Consider the following 24,391-nt stretch of genomic DNA (forward strand, 5'->3'; position numbering starts at 1 on the left):
CCAATTTTATGATGATGAACCGATGGCGACGCCCATTCTTGATGATCTCCGTCCTTCCCCTGATCGGACCCTCACCGTAGCGGAGTCAACGTCCATGATGTCTGCAATCACCGCAGAAGAGGTGGTAGATGCGATCAACAAAGGGGCCAAGAACAAATCACCCGGACCAGATGGTCTCCCAGTGGAGTTTTACCGGGCGTTCACCACGTTAATGCTTCCTCGCTGGACGGAAATGATTCAGGAACTCTTTACTCCGTCCTTCCCAATTCCACCTGAATTCGTCACTGGCATTCTTCTACCTGTGCCTAAACCGAAGGGAGGGTCTCATGTCTCTGCATATCACCCCCTTACACTACTGAATGCAGACTATAAAATCTATGCACGCCTCTTAGCAGCGCGCATACGCACCGTCTTACCTACGGTCCTTTCAGCTGAGCAGACTGCACGTGGTTGTGGGGCCACCTTACAAACAGCCCTAGGAGAATGCCGTGACCTCATTGCACTGGCGTCGGTTTGTCGCCTTCGTGCAGCACTAGTATCCGTCGATTTCACGAGTGCCTTTGATCGCGTTCGACACCCATTCCTCCTCATGGTGGCGACACGTATGGGGTTCCCATTGCTTTTTGTCGATGCCATTCGCCGGTTACTCCTTCCCGCGGTCTCGATGGTACAAGTCAATGGGAGGCTTGTAGGACCGATTCCTATACGCCGCTCTGTGCGTCAAGGATGCCCTATGTCTACTTTACTATATGCCATTGCACTTGAGCCCCTCATCACTGCAGGGCCTCACTTTGCGTGACCACAACTTTCACTGTAGGGCTTATGCGGACGATCTCCTCTTTCTCACCTGCTCCTCCACGGAACTCAATGACGCCATCCAATGGATCCACCAGTATGGACGTCTTTCTGGTAGCATTCTTAATGTCCGTAAATCGACTATGATGCACATTGGGCGCGGCCTCCCGGCTATGGTGCCGACCCCACTCCCAGTTAGTGCCACCCTTCGTTACTTGGGTATCGAATTTACGAGCTCCACACACCGCACAGTGGCCCTGGCTTACCGGCGGCTTTTGCAGTCGATTCGGCACCATGTTCGCGGTCAAGTGCACCGTAACTTAAACCAACTCCAACGTGTGTCCTATGTCAACATCTATGTCGCCCCTAAACTGGTACACGTCGCCCAGATCCTCCCAATGCCGTTACTCCTTGGCCGCCGCATCCAATCAGCCTTTGGATATTTCGTGTCAGCAGGGGCACTTTTCAAAGTCCGCTACAACACTCTAACACTGCCTCCTGCAAAAGGTGGCCTCGGACTCATCAACGTGCGGGCACGCTCTTCTGCACTCTTTGTCCACACTCTGTTGCGGCACTGGCAGGGGCCGGTCCCGTCTTTAACACGCAGTCTCTTAGATATCCTCCGACCAGCTTCTCTCGATCCACCGATCAATGTGGCACCTATTTCTCCATTATTGTACTACGTCGCCAATTGTTTCATGGAACTCAGCTACGTTCGGGCCGATCTTCCAGTCACCCGTCCTCCCCGTACAAAAGATTATTATCGTTTGTTTATGCTGTCCAACCCTTGCGACCCCATGGTGCTACAGCATCCTGACATTAACTGGCGCACGGTTTGGGGGTGTGTGCATGCACCCTTTTTACCGTCGTCTGTGTCTGCACTCTGGTATGTTTTAGTCTATGGAAAATTCCCGACTAATAGTCGACTTTATCGCATAGGACTGGCCACCTCCCCACTCTGCCCTGACTGTCAGCTCGAAGACACCGACGAGCACCGTCTTACGTGCCCCCTGAAACAAAACGTATGGCTCCTCATCCAACGAATCGTGGGCTTTTACCTCCGTGCCCCGCCAACGACGGTAACCCCGGATTTCCTGTTGTTGCCCCAGACATTTCACTACCCTCTTGCTAAGCACCATACCCTAATCTGGTTTCGAGGACAGGCTTTAGAATATCTCTTTCGGAGTGGTCCGCATACAGTCCTTGACTTCTGGTAAAAAGTTGTGACCGCGCATAGCACCCTCACCCGAAAACCATCTTACCGACAAACTTTTGCCGGTTATCTCCGCAGCGTCTTCCTTGACCCCCCTCAAAGTTGGGGTGTACCATGCCTACCTGTCACATGATGCAACACCCTTATCCACGTTCTCATGCATCGACCAAAAACAAACACAATTTTTTTTTTTAAAAAAAAGGAAGAAGACAGAATATGTTATATTTTGTTGTGTTTAATGTTTTTCTTTTTTAATACTTTGTTTGTTTAACTAACAGTCATTTGTATATTTTTACATGGTACCTCGAAGAACTCTTGCATAGTGAATATATATGTACTTTTAGTTTGTTCAATACAAATTTTTAACCAAAAACAAAAAGGAAAACAGGATATGTTCTAATTTGTTGTATTTCATGTTATTCTAATAATTTGTTTACCTAACACTCATTTGTATATGTTTAACTGGTACCTTGAAGAACTTTTGCTTTGTGTATATATATGTGTACTCTCCGATTGTAAAAAAAAAAAAAAAAAAAAAAATGGTTAAGGCGTCTGACTAGAAATCAGATTCCCTCTGGGAGCGTAGGTTAGAGTCCTACCGACTGCGTCCTTTTTTTTTATTTTTTTGTTCAAGAAGAAGGAGCAGAAAATTTCGCAGTTTGCCTGTCGTTTTGGTACCTCGCTACACCTCACCTCTCACAGCCGTTTATAGCGCCTGTCCTTTTGATAAGGGCGAATTCCAAGCGTTAGCTTTCGCGTCAGCCGAGCAAAGTCGGGACAAGTCGGGACATACTACAGGATGGCCTGCACGTGGCTCACATACTCACACGTAAAAATTGGCGCCCGTTGCGGTGGCCGGGAATCGAACCCGGATCAACTGCTTGGAAGGCAACTATGCTCACCATTACACCACCACCGCACAGCCGCTGCTCCCAACGCCGCGCTTAGTCGGCTTCCCGCCCGCTGGCAGCGGCCCACGGTGATGGTAGCTGTAGGCGCTTTACGAGGTAGGAGGGTGCATCCACACGCGTTCGGGCAGCGCCTCCACGCACGCTGCGTCTTTGGGCAAGACTCGTTGCCGCGGCTGCAAGGTTACTCACACGATAGTGATGAGCGGTCGCTTTTAGGCAGTGTAGTGGGGGACTCCGCGTGTGTTGCACCTTTTTCGGTTGTATCCGACGTCGTTGGGTGGCAATCCCACTTTCCCTGCAGACAACTGCTCGGGAAGCACAGGCAGCTTGTCGAGCATCGGTGGTTCAGTGTCATGCGCGTTAGTAGCGCAATAGGCTGCGCGTCGTCTCATGATCTTAATGTATGCCGCCACGGTAACTCAGTGCGTTCGGTGTGAGGGTTATCTGCAGTATGTAATAAAAGTCTGAGTTAACGATGAAATTGAACTGTGCTCTTTGGACGTCGGCCCCCAACAAATGCAACGATAAAAATGAGATGTGAAACAGTATATATATATGTAAATTGAAGGGGATCACTGCTGTCAGCTGCAGCGACGAGTTAAAATGCGTATCAGACCGGGATTCGACCCCGGGCTCTTCTTCTTACTAGTCAGGTGCGTTAATCGTTGTTCCATTCAGGACTACCGGGTGAAGAAGCCTTTCCACACAGGCATCTGTCAAAACTCCGGGTGATCAAAAAGTCAGTATAAATTTGAAAGCTGAATAAATCACGGAATAATGTAGATAGAGAGGTACAAATTGACACATATGCTTGGAATGACATGGTGTTTTATTGGAGTCAAAAAAATACAAAGTTCAGAAAATGTCCGAGAGATGGCGCTTCATCTGATGAGAATAGCAATAATTAGTATAACAAAGTTAAACAAAGCAAAGATGATGTTCATCACTGGAAATGCTCAATATGTCCACCATCATTCCTCAACAATAGCTGTAGTCGAGGAATAATGTTGTGAACAGCAGTGTTAAGTATGTCCGGAGCTATGGTGAGCCATTGGCGTCGGATGTTGTCTTTCAGCATCCCTAGAAATGTCGGTCGATCACGATACACTTGCGACTTCAGGTAACCCCAAAGCCAAAACTCGCACGGACTGAGGTCTGGGGACCTGGGAGGCCAAGCACGACGAAAATGGCGGATGAGCACACGATCATCACCAAACGACGCGTATCTGTCGGACATTTTGTGAAATTTGTTTTTTTTCTGGTTCTAATAAAATCCCATGTCATTCCAAGCATGTATTTCAATTTGTACCTCTCTACCTACGTTATTCCGTGGTTTATTAAGTTTTCAAATTTATACTGACTTTTTGATCAACCGGTATTTCGGTACGTCTCACGGCCGATCAACATTCCCACTGACGGCCACCTATACGTAGTCCCTGTCCACTCATATAATTGTTGTGCCTAATTGGGCAGTGGATCCATCTCCTTCAGGGCGGATGCACAAATAGTCCGACCTCTTGTCCGAATCTCAGAGTAACGAACGGGAGTAAAATGGACAGGGACTGTGGATAGTTGGCGCTCGGGGGGATGTGGATTGAGATAGTCCGCACAATTGTGTTAAAGCTGTGTCCCGCATGGCGAAACGGTTAACGCAGCTGCATCTTACGCAGGAGTACCCACGTTCGAATCCCGGTGTGGTACACATTTTCGCTAGTCGCTGCTGAATCCACGTAATGTCCCACTGCCACTGTCAGCAGTGATCCCCATCAATTTACATACCGGGTGTTAAAAAAGTCATTATAAATTTGAAAACTGAATAAACACGGAATAATGTAGATAGAGAGGTACAAATTGACGCACATGCTTGGAATGACATGGGGTTTTATTAGAACCAAAAACATACAGAAGTTCAAAAAATGTCCGACAGATGGCGCTTCATCTGATCCGAATAGCAATAATTAGCATAACAAAGTAAGACAAAGCACAGATGATGTTCTTTACAGGAAATGCTCAATATGTCCACCATCATTCCTCAACAATAGCTGTAGTCGAGGAATAATGTTGTGAACAGCACTGTAAAGCATGTCCGGAGTTATGGTGAGGTATTGGCCTCAGATGTTGTCTTTCAGCATCCCTATAGATGTCGGTCGATCACGATACACTTGCGACTTCAGGTAACCCTAAAGCCAATAATCATGTGGACTGAGGTCTGGGGACCTGGGAGGGCAAGCATGACGAAAGTGGCGGCTGAGCACACGTTCATCACCAAACGACACGCGCAAGAGATCTTTCACGCGTCTAGCAATATGGGGTGGAGCGCCATCCTGCATAAACATCGTACGTTCCAGCAGGTGTTTATCAGCCAGGTTGGGGATGATGCGATTCTGTAACATATCGGCGTACCTCTCACCCGTCACGGTAGCAGTTACAAAACCAGAATCACGCATTTCCTCGAAGAAAATAGGCCCGATAACGGTAGATGTGGTAAATCCAACCCATACCGTGACTTTCTCGTCGTGCAATGTAGTTTCCAAGACCGTTCTTGGATTTTCGGTAGCCCAACTTCTGCAGTTGTGGGCGTTGACAGACCTTCGGAGCGTGAAATGAGCTTCGTCGGTCCACAACACGTTACTCAACCAATCGTCTTCTTCCGCCGTCTTTTAAAACGCCCACACCGCAAATGCCCTCCGCTTCACTAAATCGCCAGGTAACAGTTCATGATGCCGATGGATTTTGTATGGATAGCATCGGAGGATACGCCTCAGTGCCAACCAAACAGTAGTGTATGGAATGTCGGTGCGACGTGCGACTGCACGAGCGCTGACTTCCCCGTGCATAGACAAGCCCGCTACAGTCTCCATTTCTTCCTGAACTGTCTCAGCAGCATTACGCCTTGGGCTTGGGCTCGGTCTCCCACTACTGGGTCTATCGTCTAAACAACCCGTGGCTTCGAACTTCGAAATCATTCTCGCCACAGCTCCATTTGTCAACGGACCTTTACCCGTTCGAATCTCCTTCCTATGGCGATAGGATCGTAACACCGAACTAGCACATTCCCCATTCTGATGATACAGCCTCACTAAAAGCGCCTTTTCAGGAAACGTCAACATACTGCGACTGCTCACGGATCTGTTTCTCTCTCTCTCATTACAGCTCCTTTTATACACGATTGTCATGAGCAGTCATTGATGTTTTGCTGTCCAGCGCCATCTGTCGGACATTTTGTGCACTTTTTTTTTGTTGTAATAAAACCCCATGTCATTCCAAGCGTATGTGTCAATTTGTACCTCTCTATCTACATTATTCCGAGATTTATTCAGTTTTCAAATTTATACTGACATTTTGATCATCCGGTACATAATATTTTACCTGTTTCATACATCTTGCACACCCGGTGGAAGAGTTTTGTTATGGCTGGCTCTACCAAGGCTATCAGTAGGTCTGACAGAATAAGTTTGCTCTCGGAGGCTTGTTTCGACTTAGATCTTCCAGAGATTTTTAAAATTCTGCTCGCGGTATCATATCTCCCATCTCATCTTCATCTACATCCACTTCCCTAGCTTTTGTTGATGTTCATCTTAAATCCTCCTTTCAAGTTCATCTCCCTCGTATAGAGCCTCTATATACTTCTTCAACCTTCCAGCTTTATGTAAATGTTGCTGCATCAAGCCACGGCACACACAAGATTTAAGATATAGGATGCAGATATGGAACTGGCAACTGATTGTGCAACGATAGAAGAGTAAAGCCAACCTGTGAATAAATATATAACACTTGGATCTTGGGTATGTGATGATTATGGACAACTCTAATACTGCAACGATAATGATCGTCCAGAAATACGTATTGCGAGTTTCAAAAGTGAAAATGATATTAACAATTATTACGGAAAAGAGACAGCTAAGACCAGAAGAAAGAATACTAACATGTTTCCTTACAAGCGAGCTTACAGGGAGGTGTGTTTTGTGGCGTAACAAGGTTGAAGTTTCAGAGTTAGAGTGCTTACCGTCCGGTATTTATGCACCCAACTGATAGCTGTGCGACATCGGTACAAACATGTTACAGAAATTCAGGCTTTATATCTAGCGAGAGTATGACCTACTTCGCAGTTGCCGTTGTTGCCTATGGAAATGAAGTAATACTTTATAGCTGATGTTGTTGTTGTTGTTGTGGTCTTCAGTCCTGAGACTGGTTTGATGCAGCTCTCCCTGCTACTCTATCCTGTGCAAGCTTCTTCATCTCCCAGTACCTACTGCAACCTACATCCTTCTGAATTTGTTTAGTGTACTCATCTCTTGGTCTCCCTCTACGATTTTTACCCTCCACGCTGCCCTCCAATACTAAATTGGTGATCCCTTGGTACCTCAGGACATGTCCTACCAACCGATCCCTTCTTCTAGTCAAGTTGTGCCACAAACTTCTCTTCTTCCCAATACTATTCAATACCTCCTCATTGGCTACGTGATCTACCCACCTAATCTTCAACATTCTTCTGTAGCACCACATTTCAAAAGCTTCTATTCTCTTCTTGTCCAAACAATTTATCGTCCATGTTTCACTTCCATACATGGCTACACACCATACAAATACTTTCAGAAACGACTTCCTGACACTTAAATCTATACTCGATGTTAACAAATTTTTTCTTCTTCAGAAACGCTTTCCTTTCCGTTGCCAGTCTATAGTTTATATCCCCTCTACTTCGACCATCATCAGTTATTCTGCTCCCCAAATAGCAAAACTCCTTTACTACTTTAAGTGTCTCATTTCCTGATCTAATTCCCTCAGCATCACCTGACTTAATTCGACTACATCCCATTATCCTCGTTTTGCTTTTGTTGATGTTCATCTTAAATCCTCCTTTCAAGACACTGTTCATTCCATTCAACTGCCACTCCAAGTCCTTTGCTGTCTCTGAGAGAATTACAATGTCATTGGCGAACCTTAAAATTTTTATTTCATCTCCCTGGATTTTAGTACCTACTCCAAATTTTTCTTTTGTTTCCTTTACTGCTGGCTCAATATACAGATTGAATAACATTGGGGAGAGGCTACAACCCTGTCTCACTCCCTTCCCAACCACTGCTTCCCTTTCATGCCCCTCGACTCTTATAACTGCCATCTGGTTTCTGTACAAATTGTAAATAGCCTTTCGCTTCATGTATTTTACCCCTGCCACCTTTAGAATTTGAAGGAGAGTATTCCTGTCAACATTGTCAAAAGCTTTCTCTAAGTCTACAAATGCTAGAAACGTAGGTTTGCCTTTCCTTAATCTTTCTTCTAAGATAAGTCGTAAGGTCAGTATTGCCTCACGTGTTGCAACATTTCTACGGAATCCAAACTGATCTTCCCCGAGGTCGGCTTCTACCAGTTCTTCCATTCGTCTGTAAAGAATTCGCGTTAGTATTTTGCAGCCGTGACTTATTAAACTGATAGTTCGGTAATTTTCACATCTTGTAACCTCCCCACAGAAATTTATAAGACAGAAATATTGAATGAATGGGAGCCAAGCGTAACCTCCCTAGCAACTAAATTTAATGACAATAAAAATTAGAATCGCAATCTGACTCTGGTGTAAGCTCCCACAAAAAAAAAAATGAAAGTCAATTCAATGATAAGAAAATCTCAGTGATGATGATAACTCAATTATACCGAAATGTCGGTCTTTGGCCCTGTGCAAAAAATCAGAATTAATTTCTTACCTCATTGAAACTGCATGTCCAATTTCTGCTCTTATTGTTGGCCACGGCTTGGAGGAAATGCATTGCAAATAATATATATATATATATATATATATATATATATATATATATATATATTTAAATTTAACTGAGACTTTTCTTTAAGGGAAATGGAAGGAAATCGTTGGTTCAATTAAATGGTTTTTTTTATAAAAAATTGCTTTGAAATCGAAATTATTATTGGGGCGATTAATGCACAAATTAGTTACAGTTGATTTACATTATTAGCTGAGCGCATTTAAAAATAATATACCTCATCCTGAATCTTGACCAGAATGCCATGTCGACGCCCGCCGACTCCTCACACACAACTGCACTGCTCACAGACTGCCCACTAACAGACTGCTCGCAACTGTACTGCACGACTACTGACAGAGTACTGCTCGCAACACTCGCGCGGTCAAGCGCAGACTAACCACGATAAATGGCTCTCTGGTCAAAGATTTTATCATGCCTCGCCATCGCCGCCACGTTACATACGTGTTTCATAACCCTCCACTGGGGGGGGGGGGGGGGGGGGGGGGCAAAAATTTGGCAGCGATGGTGAGTCATTTGGACTTGCCAAGCGCGGCAAAATTTTTTCTTTAATTAATGAACTTTTACAATTTACAGAATATTTAGATACATGAATTAAATGTTGGGCACATGCACCGAGTACAAAATATATCAGACAAAGACAAAATGTGAGTACAAAACATATTAGGATGTAAGTAGGCTGTTTATGTTTTCTCTATGTAAGTAGGCTGTTTATGTTTTCTTATTGGCAACGTTACGTAGCGCTCAATATGAAAATCACTGGCTGTGCTGTGTGCAGTCTGTGGCTAGTTTGCATTGTTGTCTGCCATTGTAGTGTTGGGCAGCGGCAGCTGGCTGTGAACAGCGCGTAACGTTGCAGTTGGAGGTGAGCCGCCAGCAGTGGTGGATGTGGGGACAGAGATGGCGGAGGTTTGCAATTTGTCATGAACTGATATATATATTATGACTTGTGATGATATTAAGGTAAATACATTGTCTGTTCTCTATTAATATCTTTCATTTGCTAACTATCCCTATCAGTAGTTAGTGCCTTCAGTAGTTTGAATCTTTTATTTAGCTGGCAGTAGTGGCGCTCGCTGTATTGCAGTAGCTTGAGCAGCGAAGATTTTTGTGAGGTAAGTGATTTGTGAAAGGTATAGTTTAATGTTAGTCAGGGCCATTCTTTTGTAGAGAATTTTGAAAGTCAGATTGCGTTGCGCTAACAAAATATTGTGTGTCAGGTTAAGCACAGTCATGTATGATTGTTCCAAGGGGACGTTTCAAGGAAATCAGAAAACTGTATATACAAATTATTTGACAGGTAACAGAGTGCACACGCACTGAAAAAATTCTGTAGCATTTTCAGAACAAATAAACAGAATGGCAAAAAAAAAAAAAAAATCATGTTGACAAGTGACATGAGTGTACTCGCACTGGAATTGAGAACATATCAGCAAATGTCGAGATGTATATACAATGAGTAACAAAAGACATAAGTGCATACGCACTGAAGAATTGAACATACAGAATGAGTACAAATCATATTGAAAAATGAGAAAAGTGCACAGGCACTGAAGTTCAGTAGAAAACATATTAACACATAACATAAGTGCACATGCACTGTAGTTCAGAACATATCATCAAAAATAAAAATGTATATACAATATAAAAGACAAGAGTGCACATATACTGTACTTCAGAACAAATCGAAAAAAATAAATCATGTCGACAAGTGACATAAGTGTACTCGCATTGGAGTTCAGCAAATCGAAAAAAAATGTGTAGCCCATGAACATAAATGATGTTAGCAAAAAAATGATTTTCACTATTAGGATAGGAAAGGGAAGGATTGCATCATGGTTGTAGCACTTTAGATTGCACACAGCTGTTCTGAAAGTCCATATCTTTCCACAGAAGTACAACACCAAGTGACACAATTTGAAGTTCTTTTCCCATCAGAATTTATCAGCGTAGCCAAGACACTGAACTGTCGTAGTAATATTTCCATGTTCTCATTTTGGCAGTACACTAGGTACACCAAACAGTGGGACCATAATAACGTCTTCATCGCTCACGGTGGTGGACAGCATGTCGTGTCAACACCACGCTCTTACAAGGCACACCAACGTAGAATTGGTGCAAAAACCAAATATAGTGCTCCATGATCATGAGGATGGACAGGACAAATGGACATTGCAGTAATTCAGGGTAGTTAGCTCATAAGGTGAAGGACATTAATTCACATAATATTGAGAATTACAGTAGTAGTTTGCGGCATTCATAGCCCAGTTATAGAACATTTCTGTACCAAGTATGTAGTATTACAGAATAATGTTCATAAAATTAAATTATTGGCATCATGGGTAATCGTATTACAATAAACAGTGGCAGTCCTTGGCCAGTTACAAAGCATATTTAGTATGACAGAATAATGTTCATCAGAAGTCTTAATTGAAAAGGAGAGTCAATTATTGGCCTAGCATTAACATAATACATTGAGTGATACAAATTATTGGCACTCATTGGCCATTTACCAAAACATGAAAAGTCAACATTGAAAACAAGAGCTAATTAATGGCATAATTAATAACATAATTCATTTAGTGACATTAATTATTGGCACTCAGTGGCCAGTTATAGAACATGAAAAGTCATAATTGAAAACAGGAGCTAATTAATGGCATAATTAATAACATAATTCATTTAGTGACATTAATTATTGGCACTCAGTGGCCAGTTATAGAACATGATAAATCATCATTGAAAACAGGAGCTAATTAATGGCATAATTAATAACATAATTCATTTAGTGACATTAATTATTGGCACTCAGTGGCCAGCAAGTATTGAATAGTATAAGACATTGTTCATCATTCAGTGTTATTCAGATCATTAAGAAGTCATTATTAAAAATCAGTTAATTACAGTCATAACATTAATAATCATGGGCATTATAAGTAGTCTCATTACAATAAACAGTGGCAGTTATTAGCCAGTTACAAAGCATAATTTTATATATATTTTTTTTGTATCATTAAGAAGTCATTACTGAAGTGACATACTATTCAGAGCTGATCAGTATTATTCAGAACTGTCCTAAACTAGTATCATTACTTGGGACTGGTAATACATTTTTTTTGTTAGCAATGCATTGCGTTGGGATCGATAATTAATTGCTGAGGCATAACAATATTTGCTTTTGACCTATTGCTGCAAATGAGGATAGGTAACGTCATTTGTCATGAGTCAGCTGTAGCAAGGTTATGTAACAAGGCAGTATATGTGATTACATTTATAAAAGATAGACACAAATGGGTAAAAAAAAATGCAAGTACTAGAACAGGTATAATAAGTAACAGGTTTAGTAAGTATCATGAAAAGCTTCTCCTGGAAAAAAATACAAAATGGATTATTGAGCTGAAAGAAGAAACGCATACTATGCTGAAAAGTAGTGAACTTCGAATTAACAGGTAGTGAAATGTGTATAAAAATGTGTTCCATAGCTGTCCTTTCCAAAACTTTCCGTCATCCTACTATGCAATATAACACCTGCTGTCAAAGCAAACTGCAACAAATACTTAAATAACTACATAGCATAAATACATATCTTCAACATTATCCTCATCTGTAAAGAAAAAAAACTTCATTATCAATCACTTCATTATCCATATTATCATAACTTCATTATTATCATCACCTGTAAAGAAAAAACTTCATTATTCATAATAGCATATCCTTCATCATTATTCATCAGCATTCAGTACCATCTGCAAAAAAATCACTTCATTACTCATTATACAACTATTCCTTATCTCTAGCATATTTCATTACTAAAACTAAGATGTGTAGTTCTGTCTGACAGCCTGCATCAATCACCTTGTATTCTGAAAGAAAAAATTAGTTAAGACTGCTATTCTACGATGAGTATAGTATATTCTTGTTAATGCTTGTTAATCCTGATCCATTTACTCTTCCTCATAAAGTTATTGCATCTTCTTTCGATCATTCCATAGGTGAAATTCCAATTTCTGTTGAATTTATTTCTTACACGCATCATTTCTTTCTGAAATTGATGAACAGAGATTAATGTCTTACATTTAAATCATATACCCATTAAATAATGACTGGTTAATGGTGACACAATTAAGCATACAGCATAACATGACAGAAAACGTAATATGTCAAAAGCATAGACAGTGTTCAAAGGCAAAATGTACAGAGAATAATACAATGCAGCGGCAAAAAAATGTAAAACAGTCACGATCTTGAGATGTCATAGGGCAACAAAAATGTCAAAGTCAACTGGTGTGTGTTATATCTTAACTATTTCACAGTGCATACAAACAAAACATGAAAACAATCGTACATAAAAAGACAAAATGTGACGTTCGTTGTGTTCAGCTTGTATGTAGTGTAGTTAATAGAGGCGAGAATTAAAGACTTTAATGGAGAGAGAATTTGATAAAATTACTACGTCATTACATAGAATTACATAATTATTCATAAAATACGTAAGTTCATCTGGAAAAATATGCACGGTCTGATGTGTAACGACAAGAAGAGCGACCTGCTAACCTTACCTTGCCGGGCACTTACCAAGAAAAAAAATACGATAATCATCAGTAATTAGTCATGTGAATATAATTGCATAAATGGTCATAAAAAATTAGTAAATGGCATCATAGTGTGTTGAATCATAAAGTGTCTTCATTCAATAAAGGGTTTAATATTTGACCAATGGTGGTTGCCTTTCGATTTTATGGTTCTCAAAGTTTCGACGTGTACAACATTGGGGTGAGGGATGCTGCGAATCCGATATGGACCTGCGTATAGAAGTTCAAATTTACTGCACTTACCTTTTAATTTGCTGGATAAATAGTGTGTAGGTACTAATATCTTCTGTCCAATGTGAAAGTTGCGGCGTCTACAAACCTGTTTTTGCTGTCTTCTCCGGCGCTCTGCGGCACGTTTGATGTTGTTCAGCGCAATGTCAATTATTTCATGGTGTCGTAGGCGACGACATTTAGGGAAGTTTACTAATTCTTTAATTTTGTTTGGTGGTTCAACGTTTTTCAGTATAACAGACGGAGTTAGCATAGTGGATTCATTTGGAATGGAATTAATTACATCATGGAATGAGAGTATGTGTGTACCCCAATCAATATGTCTTTTGTGGCAGTATATTCGGCACAGCTTACCAATTTCTTTCATTAATCTTTCACAGGGGTTCGAAGAAGCATGGTACTTGGATATATAGATCGGAGAAATGTTTCTAGCTCGTAACATACGTGTCCATATGCCAGAACGAAATTGTGATCCATTATCGGAAATTACTTTCATCACATGCCCTACATGAAATAGAAAATGTTTTACAAATGCTTTCGAAACGGCTTTAGCAGTAGTTTTGCGTAACGGAGTGAAAGTAACAAATTTTGAAGTGAGCTCAACAGCGACAAATATGTAGCAAAAACCTCTGTAAGTTCTCGGAATAGGACCAAAAATGTCTACAGCGGCCATATGTTTTAATTTAACAGGTACAATGGGATATAAAGGAGGAATATGTGAAGTGGTGTCTGATTTAGCTTTCTGGCAAATTTTGCAAGACGCTAAAACTCGTCGTATACGTTTTTCCATGTTGGTAAAATAACAGTTCTGTCTCACTATAAGAAAACATTTTCGTGCTCCGTAATGTGCGTAACTTAAATGAGTGTACCAGATTAATTTGTTAACCAGTTCGTCAGGAATGCATAATAACCAATTGTTGTTGTCAGGATGAGAGCGGCGAAACAGAATGTCATTGCGTACAGTGTAATGGTTTCTAATCGTAACATTATTCCTATCTTGCCAAAGGTGTTTAATTTCTTTCCACACGTTGTCTTTATTTTGTTCTTGTGCTATGTCCTGTAATGACGACGAAATAAAATTTTCAAATGCTACTTGTTGAATGTACATGACACTGAAATTTGCTTTGCAAAAGTTGGTTGCTACGTCTTGCTGATTGTTGCTGAGAGAACGGGATAGTGCGTCTGCTATAACATTTTGTGTGCCGGGAATGTGAACTATTGTAAAATTAAATTCCTGTAAATAAAGTTTCCATCTGCTTAATCTGTCGTGAGTGAATTTAGCCGAAAGTAAAAATTGTATCGCTCTGTGGTCTGTGTAAACGGTGGTATGTCTGCCATAAAGAAAGTGCCTAAATCTCGTGAAAGCCCGTACAACACATAATGTTTCCAATTCTGTAATGGAATAATTTCGTTCAGCAGGTGACAAAATGCGACTTGCAAATGCGATGTTTTTAATTACTGTAGAGCCATCTTCTTCAATTTGCTGGAAAATGTGTACGCCTAAAGCGGTGTTCGAACTGTCGGTGGCAATGGAAAAATTTCTAGTAAGATCTGGGTGCGATAAAAGTGGTGCATTCAACAGAGCATGTTTCAGGTTCACGAATTCAGAATGTGCTTGCTTATCCCAAGAGCAAATACTGTTTTTACCTGTTAATTGGCATAATCTAGGTGAGTCTAAAGCAGAATGATGAATAAATTTACGAAAAAAGTTAATTAAGCCCAAAAAACTGCGTAATTGTTTCTTCGTCGTAGGAACAGTAATGTCACGTAGAGCTTGCAGTTTTTCCGGATCAGGCGCAATGCCTTCTGCTGAAATTACGTGTCCAAGAAATTTTATAGAAGTTTTACCAAAATGCGATTTACTGAGGTTAACTGTGAGTCCTTGTGCATGAAAGGTTTGCAACAGTCGTTCTAAAATCACATTGTATTCAGACCAGTTAGCTTCTGCGATAAGAATGTCGTCTACACACGTCGTAATTCTGTCCTTACGTTCTGTCGGAAGTATTGTGTTCAAACCGCGAATAAAAGCTGCAGAAGAAATAGTTAAGCCGAATGGTAATTTGCAAAATTGATAACAGTCGCCAAAACAAAGAAAAGCTGTATATTTTCTACAATTCGGATGAAGTTGAATTTGCCAAAATCCCGATTTCAGATCTAAAGTGGAATAAATAGCTGTACCATGAAATTTCTGTAAAATTTCCTCTAGTGTCTGTGGTCGATCTGTTTCATTAATAATAATGTCATTAATGTGACGTGAATCAAGTACGAGGCGAAGTGAGCCATCTTTTTTCTTAACAACATGTAGCGGGTTTATGTACGGACTAACTGCTGGTTCTATAATTCCTTGATCAAGCATATCCTGCAATTCTTTTTTAACTTGTTCTCTGTGAATATATGGAATGGGATAATGCTTTGCTTTAAATGTGTCGTGCTGTTTGACGAAATTCATACATAAAACCGGACATAGTACCAGGAATATTGTCAAAAACTGGAGCTTGCTGTAAAAGAATTTTATGTAACTGCGTGCGTTCGTCGTCTGTATTTGCACTGCTTTGTTTAACTTTATCAGAAATCAATTGCATTACTTCGTAGTCAGCTTCGTCTGGAGTATTATAGTTATGTACGTACGTATCCGTGAACAATGTGGGATTACAGTCTATGTTACGTGTTGCGGAAATGACCTCTGTGCGGTTAATTGTTTGTTCTTCCGCAGATAAAGAGTGCTGAAATTCTAAAGCCAATTGTACATTTTCATCCTTTAACATTAAATAAGAATTCTGAAAATCAATGACTGCGTCGTGTTGTACCAGAAAATTCGTACCTAAAATAACGTCTGTCGTTAATAAATGAACAATCCAAAAATTTGAGTGAAATGTGTGACCTGCAATACAAAATGATAAATGCGTCTGTAATTTAACGTCTACTCCTTTACTCGGTACTGCTCCTTTCACTTTTGTTTTGCCTAAAGGTAATGTCGGATAGGTATTCTCTTTGTTGCACTCGTTGAAAGTCTCCTCATTTATTACTGATATAGGTGATCCGGAATCAATTACTGCTGAAAATTTCGATGAACCAATTTTAATTTCGATAACAGGATGTGAAATAGATTTCTGAACAACTGGTCTTTCCTGCAAAAGAGTGTCTCTGATGTCGTCAAAAGTAATTACATTTTCGTGAACAACATTTTGCGTGTCAAAGGTAGTGCTTGTGTTATTGGAAGATGCGTCCTGTACAGTATCTAGTCGGATTCTATCTGACGTGTTATTATTATTAGGAGGATTCTGTGGCATTTCTACTATTTGAACTGTTCTATTACTTCTTCCAGACGTGTTACGCTCTGGATGGTACCTACTGTCGGGTTCATTCATGAGAATATGTTCTTGCGTATGATTTTGCTGTTGGTGAGACCGACTGTTATTATATGTACGCTGATAATTGTGCTCATCGTTTTTACGTCTGTCGTGATAGTCATTCCTATACGGTGCATTGCGATAGGAATTGAAATACTGTCTTCTTTGTACGTAGTTGTTTCCTTGCTGCCGTGCGTTACTATTTGTTGGATCTGGGACTATACGTGCATGCGGCGGAACATTAAAGCCTGGTTGACCTTGTGCATTCCATTGTTGGTTACGTATACCAACCGGCTGGTTTTGTTGCTGTTGTTATGTAAAACCTCTATTGTTACTAAAATGTGATTCCTGCTGCTGATGATTTTGACGATATTGATAATCTGAATTTTGTCTGTGATTTAAGTTCTGGTAGTTGTCGTTCCTAAAGCGTCTGTTACTTTTCCTATTGAAATTACGTCCCTGATCATAATTACTGTAAGTTTGTTGACCTTGGTTATTATACGAAAAGTTTTTGTTTACAAAAGAATAATCAGATTGCTGTACTTCCAAGAGCTGTAAAAGATCTCTGAATGCTGAAATGTTTTCTTTTTGCTGCCCCGTTAGAAGTGACACTCGTAATGACCGTGGCAATTTGGAAATGCATAATTGTATAAGTGCAGATTCACTGTACGGTTCACTTAGGTACTGGTTTTGTTGCACCATGTGCTCAAAAAATTGCGTCACACTGGGGAAATTGGAGTTCTCATAATTCGGTAAGCTAATTAGTTGATCTTTAATTCCGCGCTGTGTCGTCTTCGACCAGTACGCTGATAGAAAAGCATTCTGAAACTCTTCTAACGAATAGCACTGTCTCGCGATCGGTCTCATACGAGTTGCCGGTTCGCCTTCCAAAAAACTGCAAATAAATTCAAGTTTGTGCGTTACGGGCCAAGTCGGTTGAAAAGCAAAGCTAAATTGTTGAATCCAATCCAGTGGGTGAATCTGTGTTCTGTCATTCTTAAACACTTTAAATTTTCCCTCAGCTAATAATGTAAATCAACTGTAACTAATTTGTGCAATAATCGCCCCAATAATAATTTTGATTTCAAACCAATTTTTTACAAAAGAACCTTTTAATTGAACCAACGATCTCGTTCCATTTCCTTTAAAGAAAAGTTTCAGTTAAATTTCAAAAAAAAAAAAAATATTATTTGCAATGCATTTCCTCCAAGCCGTGGCCAACAATAAGAGCAGAAATTTGACATGCAGTTATATTGAGGTAAGAAATTAATTCTGATTTTTGCACAGGGCCAAAGACCGATATTTCGGTTTAATTGAGTTTACATTGTCACTGAAGTCTCATTAGCATTGAATTGTCTTTCATTATTTTTTGTGGGAGCTTATACTTGGGTCAGATTGCGATTTTTCACATTTAATTGTTATTGTCATTAAATTTAATTGCTAGGGAGGTTACGCTTGGCTCCCATTTCTATTAAATATTGTCTTTTTAAATTTTTCTGTGGGGAGGTTACACTTGGCGACAATAATATACGTCGTCCTGAATCTTGACCAGAATGCCATGTCGACGCCCGCCGACTCCTCACACACAACTGCACTCGACTGACACAAGACACAATCGAGTTCGTTTGTTCATCATTAAGGTCTACATCATTATTAATGGTTGGAACGCACTGATTGTCAGTGAACGCAGGATTGTCATCATTACACTGCGTGTCACAATTACTATCGGTCACGTTGTTTAAGTCGGTAATTTCGTTCATAATACCTCGCGATACACTATTCACAGTCTTTCGCGGCATTTTTACAATAGTCAAAATTATTCATAAAACAAATAAGCACAATGCAAAAACAACACACAAATACAACAGAGCAACGAATTGCCGTTGACCTGTAGAAAGAAAGTCACAAGATTAGTAAAAGCGTTGCGCCAAATCCTAATTATATCTAAGCAAATAAGAGCAGATATCTGACTGTTGTTCAAAAGATTCTCAACGAAATACGATCCTGGACTGGGTGTCGCCAAGTGTAACCTCCCCACAGAAATTTATAAGACAGAAATATTAAATGAATGGGAGCCAAGCGTAACCTCCCTAGCAACTAAATTTAATGACAATAAAAATTAGAATCGCAATCTGACTCTGGTGTAAGCTCCCACAAAAAAAAATGAAAGTCAATTCAATGATAAGAAAATCTCAGTGATGATGATAACTCAATTATACCGAAATGTCGGTCTTTGGCCCTGTGCAAAAAATCAGAATTAATTTCTTAGCTCATTGAAACTGCATGTCAAATTTCTGCTCTTATTGTTGGCCACGGCTGGGAGGAAATGCATTGCAAATAATATATGTATATATATTTTTAAATTTAACTGAGACTTTTCTTTAAGGGAAATGGAAGGAAATCGTTGGTTCAATTAAATGGTTTTTTTTATAAAAAATTGCTTTGAAATCAAAATTATTATTGGGGCGATTAATGCACAAATTAGTTACAGTTGATTTACATTATTAGCTGAGCGCATTTAAAAATAATATACCTCATCCTGAATCTTGACCAGAATGCCATGTCGACGCCCGCCGACTCCTCACACACAACTGCACTGCTCACAGACTGCCCACTAACAGACTGCTCGCAACTGTACTGCACGACTACTGACAGAGTACTGCTCGCAACACTCGCGCGGTCAAGCGCAGACTAACCACGATAAATGGCTCTCTGGTCAAAGATTTTATCATGCCTCGCCATCGCCGCCACGTTACATACGTGTTTCAATCTGTCAACACCTGCTTTCTTTGGGATTGGAATTATTATATTCTTTTTGAAGTCTGAGGGTATTTCGCCCGTCTCGTAGATCTTGCTCACCAGATGGTAGAGTTTTGGTAGGTCTGGCTCTCCCAAGGCCGTCAGTAGTTCTAATGGAATGTTGTCTACTCCCGGGGCCTTGTTTCGACTCAGGTCTTTCAGTGCTTTGTCAAACTCTTCACGCAGTATCATATCTCCCATTTCATCTTCATCTACATCCTCTTCCATTTCCATAATATTGTCCTCAAGTACATCACCCTTGTATAGACCCTCTATATACTCCCTCCACATTTCTGCTTTCCCTTCATTGCTTCGAACTGGGTTTCCATCTGAGCTCTTGATATTCATACAAGTGGTTCTCTTTTCTCCAAAGGTCTCTTTAATTTTCCTGTAGGCAGTATCTATCTTACCCCCAGTGAGATAAGCCTCTACATCCTTACATTTGTCCTCTAGCCATGCCTGCTTAGCCATTTTTCACTTCCTGTCGATCTCATTTTTGAGACGTTTGTATTCCTTTTTATATTTTCTCCTTTCATCAATTAAATTCAATATTTCTTCTGTTCCCAAGGATTTCTAAGAGCCCTCGTCTTTTTACCTACTTGATCCTCTGCTTATATAGCTGATATATTTCCTTAATCGAGAGGGAACATAGGATAAATCGATAACAGCGGAGACCTTTGTACCCATTATGCTGTTTGTTTTTAAATCTGGTGCTGGGAGGCGAATGTCAGTACCCTCAGTTGTTTAATGAGGCGTCCACATATGTTTGCCGGCCGGTGTGGCCGTGCGGTTCTAGGCGCTATAGTCTAGAGCCGAGCGCAGGTTCGAATCCTGCCTCGGGCATGGATGTGTGTGATGTCCTTAGGTTAGTTAGGTTTAATTAGTTCTAAGTTCTAGGCGACTGATGACCTTAGAAGTTAAGTCGCATAATGAACAGAGCCATTTCAATCATTTTTGTTTTTTAGTTTTCCATTTTTTGTTTTACTGCCATTTGAACCACAAATGTTTCAAGGGTTTGTAGCAAACGTTACCCGCAGAAGTCGCACTTTTTATTCATTGACAGGTTGCCAGTTTCCGTTCACTGACAATCACAACACCTCTTCTTAGAAATTCTTGACGTCCATAATCGAAGTAACAACATAAAAGACATTGTAGCATTATAAAATTTTGAAAGATGCGCGTTGACGAAAATGAACGTAACATAAAGCAGCGTGTTCGTGGGATATTAATGTGTAGCAGGTATATATCATATAATTCCAGTGGAAGTAGGTATTGATTTACAGTTCAGTGGCGGCATTTTGCTTGCTGGTGGTAAAATTCTTTCATTTTTATCCATGGACCTTTCTAATATTTTTTAAATGTTACCATGTTTTTTATGTTATTATTTTCCTTACGCAATCTTGGGATTTTTAAGAAGAGTCCTGATAACGGTTATTGAATCTAAACCACCAACGCGTTGACAAACGAGAAATGCGACTAGGAATTTAGTTTTATTTGCATTGTGGGTTCAGCTTCCAATTGATATTGTATCATAATCAATGAAGACTTGCAATCTAAGTGTGGAACATAAATAAGAAGAAGGGAAATTGAACTACTGGTTGAAGAGCAGTTCAGCTGCTCGAACATTAAAGGAGCCGGAGAAATAATTTTGACAACACTCTTAATAATACAGAGCAATAAAAAAAAGTCTGGTTGTCTTCACATCAGTCGTAGAACAAGATGAAGACGCCGACAGTATAAGCTGGAACAAGGTATACTCTAAACTCTGAGAAAGAAGGAACACCATATAAAGATAGATGAGTAGTGTGCAGTGCCTGCAAAAACTAAATACGTTACCGGAAAGAGATAGTACACCTGGAAATCCGATGTCGATTTTGATGCTATGATGGCATACACTATGTGATCAAAAGCATCCGGACACCCCCTAAAACATACGTCTTTCATATTAGGTGATGGTGCTGCCACCTACTGCCAGGTACTCCATATCAGCGAACTCAGTAGTCATTAGACATCGTGAGAGAGCGGAACGGGGCACTCTGCGGAACTCACGGACTTCGAACGTGGTCCGATGATTGGGTGTCACTTTGTCATACGTCTGTATGCGAGATTTCCACATTCCTAAACATCCCTAGATTCACTGTTTCCGATGTGATAGTAAAGTGGAAACGTGAAGGGGCACGTACTGCACAAAAGCGTACAGGCCGACGTTGTCTGTCAACTGACAGGGACCGCCGATAGTTGAAGAGGATCGTAAAGTTTAATAGGCAGACATCTAACCAGACTATCAGACAGGAATTCCAAACTGCATCCGGATCCACTGCAAGTACTTTGACAGTTAGGCGGGAGGTGACAAAATTTTAATTTCATGGTCGAGCGGTTGCTCATAAGCCACACATCCCGCCGGTAAATACCAAACGTCGTCTCGCATGGTGTAAGGAGTGTAAACATTGGACGATTGAACAGTGGAAAAAAGTTGTGCGGAGTGACGAATCACGGTACACAATGTGGCGATCCGATGGCAGGGTATGGGTATGGTGAATGCCTGGTGAACGTCATCTGCTAGCGTGTGTAGGGCCAATAGTAAAATTCGGAGGCGGTGGTGTTACGGTGTGGTCGTGCTTTTTCGTGGAGGGCGGTTGCATCCCTTGTTATTTTGCTTGGCACTATGACAGAAGAGGCCTACATTGATGTTTGAAGCACCTTTTTGCTTCTCACTGTTGAAGAGCAATTCGGTGATGGCGATTGCATCTTTCAACACGATCGAGCATCTGTTCATAAGGCACGGCGTGTGGTGGAGTGGTTACACGACAATAACATCCCTGTAATGGACTGGCCTGCACAGAGTTCTGGCCTGAATCCTGTAGAAGACCTTTGGGATGTTTTGGAACGCCGACTTCGTGCCAGGCCTCACCGACAGACATCGATACTTCTACATCTACATCCACACTCTGCAGGCCACCTGACGGTGTGTGGCGGAGGTTACTTTGAGTACCTCTATCTGTTCTCCCTTCTATTCCAGTCTATTATTGTTCGTGGAATGAAAGATTGTCGGTATGCCTCTGTGTGGGCTCTAATCTCTCTGATTTTATCCTCATGGTCTCTTCGCGAGATATACGTAGGAGGGAACAATATATTGCTTGACTCCTCGGTGAAGGTATGTTCTCGAAACTTCAACAAAATCCCGTACCGAGCTACTGAGTGTCTCTCATACAGAGTCTTCCACTGGATTTTATCTATCATCTCCGTAACGCTTTCGCGATTACTAAATGATTCTGTAACGAAGCGCGCTGCTCTCCGTTGTATCTTCTCCCTCTCTTCTATCAACCCTATTGATATGGATCCAACACCGGTGAGCAGTATTCAAGCAGTGGGCGAACAAGTGTACTGTAACCTACTTCATTTTTTTTTTTTTGGACTGCACTTCCTTAGGATTCTTCCAATGAGTCTCAGTCTGGCATCTACTTACTGACGATTAATTTTATACGGTCATTCCATTTTAAATGACTCCTAATCCCTACTCCCAGATAGTTTATGGAATTAACTGCTTCCAGTTGCTGACCTGCTATATTGTAGCTAAATGATAAAGCATCTTTCTTTCTATGTATTCGCAGCACATTAGACTTGTCTACATTGAGATTCAATTGCCATTCCCTGGACCATGCGTCAATACGTTGCAGATACTCCTGCATTTCAGTACAATTTTCCATTGTTACAAACTCTCGATATACGACAGCATCATCCGCAAAAAGCCTCAGTGATCTTCTCATGTTATCCACAAGACCATTTATATATATTGTGAATAGCAACGGTGCTACGACACTCTCCTCCGGCACACATGAAATCGCTCTTACTTCGGAAGACTTCTCTCCACTGGAATGACATGCTGCGTTCTGTTGTCTAGTAACTCTTCAATCTAATCACACAATTGGTCTGATAGTCCATATGCTCTTACTTTGTTCATTAAGCGACTGTGAGGAAGTGTATCAAACACCTTGCGGAAGTCTAGAAACACGGCATCTACCTGGTAACCCGTGTCTATGGCCCTCTGAGTCTGGTGGACGAATAGCGCGAGCTGGGTTTCACACGATCGTCTTTTTCGAAACCCATGCTGATTCCTACAGAGTAGATCTCTAGTCTCCAGAAAAGTCATTATACTCGAACATAATACGTGTTCCAAAATTCTACAACTGATCGACGTTAGCGATATAGTTCTATAGTTCTGCACATCTGTTCGACGACCTTTCTTGAAAACGGGGATGGCCTGAGCCCTTATCCAATCTTTTGGAATTCTACGCTCTTCTACGGTAGACCGCTGCAAGAAGGGGGGCAAGTTCCTTCTTCTCAGTGGAGCAATCCTCCTTGAAGAATGGCTGCCATAACCCAAGAAACCTTCCAGCACGTGATTGGACGTATGCCTGGGAGAGTGGAAGCTGTCATCAAGGCTAAGGATGAGCCAACACCATACTGAATTCCGGTATTACCGATGGAGGGCGCCACGAACTTCTAAATCGTTTTTACCAGGTGTCCGGATACTTTTGATCACAACGTGTACGTCACTATAGTAGATCTACTGATAACGGTTTCATTGGCCTCCACCAACAGATAGCGTAGCGGCGTATATACCAGAGTGCCCTCTCTGTCTACACTTTAACAGGGAAAGCTGGCGGCCAGAAAGCTTAGTCTGTTGCAGACGTGTGAAGCAAGCAGGAAACCTTGCCACATA

General features: G+C 41.0%; 1 non-coding gene across 1 annotated transcript; it reads right to left on the minus strand.

Moving 5' to 3' along the window:
- Positions 1–2,855: 2,855 nt before the first annotated feature.
- Trnag-ucc lies at positions 2,856–2,927 on the minus strand. The gene has a single exon. It is a non-coding gene; the product is annotated as a tRNA-Gly (tRNA).
- Positions 2,928–24,391: the final 21,464 nt, after the last annotated feature.

Source organism: Schistocerca piceifrons, chromosome 3 (genome assembly GCF_021461385.2).
Source record: "Schistocerca piceifrons isolate TAMUIC-IGC-003096 chromosome 3, iqSchPice1.1, whole genome shotgun sequence".
NCBI lineage: Eukaryota > Metazoa > Arthropoda > Insecta > Orthoptera > Acrididae > Schistocerca > Schistocerca piceifrons.